Genomic DNA, 6,976 nt, shown 5'->3' with positions numbered 1-6,976 from the left:
GACATAGTACATATTCAGGTTCACATATTTCCCCACTTCAGAAGGTACTTAAATGTAAAGTGTCTATATAACTCTTGGGGGAAAAAAACATACTAAAGTCCTTCTTGACTGAAGAAGCCTGTGCGCCAAACTGCAAATCTTGCTTTCAGTATTGCAGAGATGACTTGCTCTCTTCTGGTCCTTCAAACATCAACAGTTGCTTAATAAGGCCCATAAGAATATGAACAATCTCACAGTGCCCTTGTTCAAGGGGTTAAAAGCTAAATATACAAGTTTATTCTCCAGCAACAGCACAAAGACAATCCTCCTTCCTCTGTCTAGGCTCTCTGCAGTTACTTTCTTTTTCCTTAAACAGGGGCAGGACTTGTTTATTCTTTGCCACACCCACAAGCCTGAACCAAGTACAACCCAGCTAATGGGGGTTACATGAGCACCGGCTAAGATTTCCAGGCAAGGTCCCACTGGAGAGTAATTTTCTATGGCAGTTACCACATGGAAAGGCCTAGGAGTGGAGTGAGGCCAGGCCTTGAGGGAGGAATCCTTCCTTCCTGAGGAGCGGAGGAGGCCAGCCAGCAGGCCACCTGTGAGACTGAGCCGGGCCCTGGAAACTGGTAGGAGAGAGAAGCTCTGCCAGAAGGGTTTGGAATTTGGAGGTGCTCAGGAGAAGTACAACCCTATTCCTATCCCCTTATCCCTGTGTAAGAAAAAATGAAGCGCGCCTATCAATCTGGGGCATCAAAACGAAAGGAGACAAAGGAGAAAAAAGCTCAGGATGAAAAGGGGAGGCAGACGCTGGATCAGTTTGGATGGGTGGTGAAAGGAAATAAGGAAGTTGGAAGGGGAACAGGTGATGCAGGTGGCACATCACTTGCAGGGGATGAAGAATATTCGGATCATAAAAACATCACAAAGGAAGCAAGCAGTGATGTAGCAGGAGAATATGAAAATGAGTCAGGTTTGGTGGTGCAAGCTGAAGGAGACAGCATCAAATGAGAAGAATGAGACAATTAATCTGGTTTCCGGATCTGCGCCTGAGCTTCACCAATTCTGGTCATCTTTGACATTATTTACAGTGGAAAGATCTTGCAAATGGTCTTAGCAGAAAAGGAACCATTGATAATGCTTTGAAAAGGGTATACATTCGGAGAAGGAAAAGTGGCGTAAAGTGTTGCAAGGTCTGGTTGACGTTACCCTGTTTCTGGCAGAGCGAAATTTGCCGTTCTGAGGATCACATTCTACCCTAGAGCATGACGACTGTGGGTTGTTGCTTTCTACTGTGCAATTTATCAGTAAATACAATCACAATCTGAACTGCCACCTTGAAACTGTTATGGCGCACCAAATGTCCTGGCATAGTTAGGATGAGTATTTGGAGGTATATGCCAAGAAAGTACTAAATACAGTTCTCGAGGAGGTGAGACATGCTTGCTACTATGGAATCGTCATAGATGGGACACCTGATGTCTCACATACTGAGCAGTTAGTTGGTATTTATCATGAGATATGTATATGAAAAACATGGAAAATGGGATGTGCAGGAATGATTTCTGAAAATGGTGGACCGCGATAAAAAGAAAGGAGTAAACATTGTGGAGCAGATAAAGTACAGGTGGAGTGTAAGGTAGAGTTGCAGAGCTGTAGAGGCCAAGGGTATGACAATGCTTCAAATATGTCTGGGTGTGAAATACCCAGGGTGTGAAAACTAGGCTACAGGATGAAAATCCTCAGGCATTGTTTTTCACCCTGCAGTGCACACTCTCTGAACCTATGTAGTATCCATGCCATGGAGAAGAGCCCTGAAGTGAAAACATATTTCAGAAAAGTACAGAAGCTGTACACCATATTTTCATGCAGTCCTGCAAGTTGGAAAATTCTTCAGAAAACTGCAGGACTCTCTTCACTCCGTGTCAACAACTACATGGGGCTCAAGAATCGATGCTGTTTGCCCCCTTGTGAAAAATCCTAAAGGGATGCTGAATTCTCTCTTCAAAATTGAAGAATTGGACTTGACAGCAGAAACCCAGACTGTTGTTTCAGGTCTCATTGAGTGGATGCAATCCTTTGAGTTCATCCTTCTGACTACAGTGTGGTACAAGATATTGCAGTCCATCAATATCCGAAGCAAGCTTGTCCAAGGATCCAAGCTCACTATGGAGGAAGGGGCGCAACATGTCAAGAGCCTTCTGGAAGAAATTCAACGGTTGATTGATTCCAGGCTAAGTCTTCTCACGGAAGCTGAGGTCACTGCTGGGGGGGGTTAGGTATCACCACCGAATTCAAGAGAACACACAGAAGAATCTGAAAGACGAAGCGTTTTCACAATGAGCCAGCCAATACAGAACACACAGTCTCTTCCCCTGAAGATAAATTCAGGGTTGAAGTGTTCACCACAGCCATGCATCTGCTCCTTTCAGATCTCCGAAGCCTAGTTGAGACCATGGGGGAACTCTCAAGCTTTGTTTTCACCCATACTTGACCCACCAGCTGTTGCAGAGGATGATGAAATTGCGAAGTTTGCAGAATCCCTGTCCACCACATACCCACGAGATGTGAACAAGGATGAGTTGCAAGAAGAGCTTTGCCTATTTTACAAAATCAGGAAAGACTCAAATTTGTGCACCTCTGGAGGAGCCATGGGCACTGCACCTGAGCTTCTCAACCAGATTTATGGCAAAGGTACAGAATCTGCGTTCTCTCAGATATGCATTTGCTTGAGAATGCTCATTGCCTTGCCAGTCTCTTTGCATCCGGGGAATGCACTTTTAGTAAGCTTGAGATTATTAAGAACTACCTGCGGTCAGCGATCAGGGAGGATAGGCTGAACCATTTGATCATGCTCTCAGTGAAGAACGTACTTGCAAAGCAAATAAATTATAATGATGTAATTGATGACTTTGCATCCATGATGGTGAGAAAAAAATACTTTACTAAAACTTTTCCTCCTCATTTTATTCTTAAATTCCTAACTTTGTAGCATAAGTTTAATAAATGTTTCACTTGCAAACTGTTAATGTCAGTTTGCTATAGTAACCTGTCTCCAAGGTAAATTCTCTCTGCCTAGCCCTCCTTGCCACGAGAAGAAGTGGAGAAAGCCTGCTTGTTTCCACTTCCCAGGGGAGGGGAGGGAGGAGTCGCATATGAGAATTCTTACGTGTGATGTGTGTGTGCAAGAATTCTCACACGTGGTCCCTCAGCTTTGTACACACACGGGTCCTTGTACATACACAGTGGTGGGGTCCCCGACATCACACCTGCCCCAGGCCCCATAAACCCTCAGGGCGGCCCTGATGAATTCACGAAGAGCTAGTAGTCATGCCTGATCTTTGCCACCAGAAGTCCACCCTCCCCTCTACCCCTCCCCCCTCCCCCCCACTGCCAGAAGCACTCCTTTTGGGAGAGGGAGTTTGCCACCTTGGAATCTGAAAAAAAAAATCGTATACTAAAAATTAAACATCGACTATAACATATTTTAATTTTATTTTAAAATATTTTTGTCCTGATTTAGATCTATTTGTATAGTGTACATAGAGGTCATTACATAATAGCTCAAAATAAAATTTGATTCTTGTATATTGTGTGTGTGTGTGTGGCAGGGGTGGGATTTGTGGAGGTGCGTGTATGTGAGGTTTGTGAAGGGATGTGGGGCTTTGTGGGTGTCCAGGCAGGCTCTGTGTGACCACATGCGGCTCCCCACTGGAGTGGTGGAAGTCTCACATGGAGGCACAGAGCTGCACCATCAGCCTGGCCCAATGGTATGCAGCTCCCACCTGCAGTGTCAGGAGCCCCATGTGTTGGCATGGAGCCAGCCTTGTTTGTTTTAAAGGTGTGCACCAGCATGCAGGGTTGGGCAGGCTCCATGCCACCACGTGCAGCTCTCAGGATTCAGCCAGAGCTGTGCACTGCTGGGGGGCTCTGCCTGCAGCGGGCCAGGAAAGCCCTGAGGGCCCACCACCTGCTGCTGCCACTGCCAGCAGGAGCTGTGCACCATGGCAGAGGGGCCCACCCCCACCCACAAACCCCACCCCCACTTCTGCAGGCAGGAGCTCTCCTTCTCACTCACCAGCTGTCCAATAGTGTGCCATCACATTCAGTGCCTCTACATGGGGCTCCCAGATGAAGTGCCAGGAGCCCCACAGAGGTGGAAGCACAAAGCCTGCCCGATCCAATGGCACGCAACCTTTGAAAGCTCACCTCCCACTGGCTTTCAGAAGGGAAGCCATGGGCTGGTTGTTTTATGCAGGGGCCCCATGGGCCAGACAGAGTTGCCTGGCGGGCCAGATCCAGCTCATGGGTCGTATTTTGCCCAGCCCGGGACAAGACTAAAGTACTGTAAAGTGGATACAAAACTGGCTGAATCATTGTGCTCAATGAGTAGTCCCCAGTGGCTCAGTCTCTAGTTGGAAGAATAAATCTAGTGGGGGTCCCCAGGCATCTGTCCTAGGTCTGGTACTGTTCAACATCTTCATTAATGATTTGGATGATGGGATTGAGAGCACCCTTAGCAAATATGTAGATGACATCAAGTTGGGTAGAGTTGCAGAGCCTCTGGAGAGTGGGCCTAGGATCCAGAATGTCAGGGACCCTAACCAGGCAGCCCAGCCTGGGTTGATTGCCTGGGCAGCCCCACCTGCCATAAGTCTCTCGCTGACAAGCTCTGGCCCAGGTGAATGACTGACTTCCTGATTCATGCCTGAGTGTGCTGCCCATCCATGTTGCCCCAGCAGCAGAGTCCCAGGCCAGTCAACAGTTCTGATCCAGTCTACTTGGGCAAGCCTTCTGGTTGCTGTGCTCACTGGCTTTCCTGGCTCCTGACCTCAGTTTGGCTCTGTTCTCAGACTTTGACCTGTGGATTATTCCTGAGATTTGGTAACTTGGCTTCTGATTTCTAGATCCTGATTCTGACCCTGACCTTTGTTTTTGGACTCTGCTCTTGGATTTTCCCTCCAGACCTGGTGATTTCGCTCCCAAACTCCGACCCAGCCCCTGCCTTCTGTCGATGGCTTAACCATTAGGCAAGACCATCTACAACTTGGTCCCTAACACAGAATGACCTGGATTGACTGTAAAAATGGTCCACAATCAGTCAGATGCGATTGAACAAGGACAAGTGCAAATTCCTGCATTAGAACAGAATACCTGCATGCACAAACACAGATGGGGGAATGAGTAGCTAGGCTGCAGTACTGTAGATAAGGACCTGAAGGTTCCTGTGGACCATAAACTAAATATAAGTCAGTGGTGTGCTCTTGTCACAAAAAATACCAACACCCTACTGGGTTGTATTAACAGGAATGTCAATTGCAAATCAAGGGAAGTGATTCTTCTGCACTATTCAGCATTGGTGAGGCCTCACCTGGAGTACTGTGTCCAGTTTTGGGTCCCACTCTTCAAAAAAGATGTGGACAGGTTGGAAAGGGACCACCACAGAGTAACAAAAATGATTAGGAACCTGGGAAGCATGGCTTATGAGGAAAGGCTGAAAGAGCTAGGACTATTTAGTTTGGAGAAGGAAAGACTGAGGGGAGATTGGATAACAGTTTTCAAATACTTGAAGGGTGATTATGGAGAAGATGAAGATCCCCTCTTTTATATAGCTGTAGGTAGGGGATAGGACTAGGAGCAATGCCCTCAAACTGTTGCAGAGGAAACTCAGGTTAGAGATTAGGAGTCATTTATTTTCTGATTATGAGAGTGTTCAAGCATTGGAACAGTCTACTTAGAGAAGCTGTAAAACCTCCATTCTGATAAATTAGACAGACATTGCCTGAGATAGTTTAGTCAGGGACGAGTCTGCCTTGAACACTGCTCACAGAGATACTAAATGACCTTCTGAGGTCCCTTCCAGCCCTAATTTTCTATGCTCCTATGTGATATTCTGTAGCTTAGGGCAGGGGTTCTCAACCTTTTTAAAGGAGTGCACCCCTTCTGGTGGGTATCCCTTCTGAAGTGTAACCCCTTCCAGACCAGGGGGAGGGGGGTGCTGATGAACAGACAGATGTGAAGCAGGCACCGCGTGGCAGCACGGGGAAGTGGTGCATGGCAGTGGTGCAGAGTGGTGAATGATGGCAGCGGGGGGTGGGGAGCTTACATGCAGCAGCCACCGCCACCATTCACCTTTCCATGCTGCTGCACGCTGCTTCCCCATGCCACCATGCGTACCCCCTGGGGCTGTCCCTAGTACCCCCAGGGGTATGCGTACCCCTGGTTGACAACCCCTGGCTTAGGGGAAAGAGCGCAAGCCCAGGTGTAACCCTATATCGTCTACTGAAAAACACCAAAAACTTGATTGCAAATGAAGATCTCCTTGTGCTACCCTTAGGGAAGTAACTATAATTCATGTTTTATAGAGAACTAAGAGCTGACACATAGTCTTGTCAGGCACAATTGGGAAAAGCTAATCACTTTGCAACATTGCTTTACAGGAAGAAGATCCTAAATTAGGCACTTGGTTTAGCTGCGTGTTTCACTAGCAGGAATCTCACATGCTTTATGACTGCTCCTTCTTCCCTGCGAACAAAGCTGCTAAGAGCAACCTTTTTTCCCTTCTAAGAGCTGCCTTCTGTTGTTTATATTAAGTCACAGAGATACTGGCTTCCACATTTAGTGATAATAGATGACTCAGCAGGTGTTACATTTGGCGTGGTTGTCTGTAAGCACTAGGACGTATTTTGGTCCCAGACACAGAAAACAAGACTCCTAACATTCAGTGCTCCCCAGGAGCAAAGTATGGGTCAGTCCACATGAAGGACAGCAGCCTGCTTTTCTTCCCCAATTATCCGCGTGGAAGTTTTTTAACCCTGGTTCTGCCGTGGGGCAGTCAGACCCCATCGAGAGGTCTGTTTATTAATGTTTATTTAATTTCCTTAGGCCGACACGGCTACAACCAACAGGCTTGGTAGGCTTTCTGCCCATGTCGAGAAGGGCCTTGACCCTGGCAGTCAACCCGAGCTCCCCGGGGCCGCCAGGACGGGGGGGG

Source organism: Alligator sinensis, unplaced genomic scaffold, assembly GCF_000455745.1.
Source record: "Alligator sinensis unplaced genomic scaffold, ASM45574v1 scaffold84_2, whole genome shotgun sequence".
NCBI classification, from domain to species: domain Eukaryota; kingdom Metazoa; phylum Chordata; order Crocodylia; family Alligatoridae; genus Alligator; species Alligator sinensis.
This window is presented reverse-complemented; position numbering follows the sequence as displayed.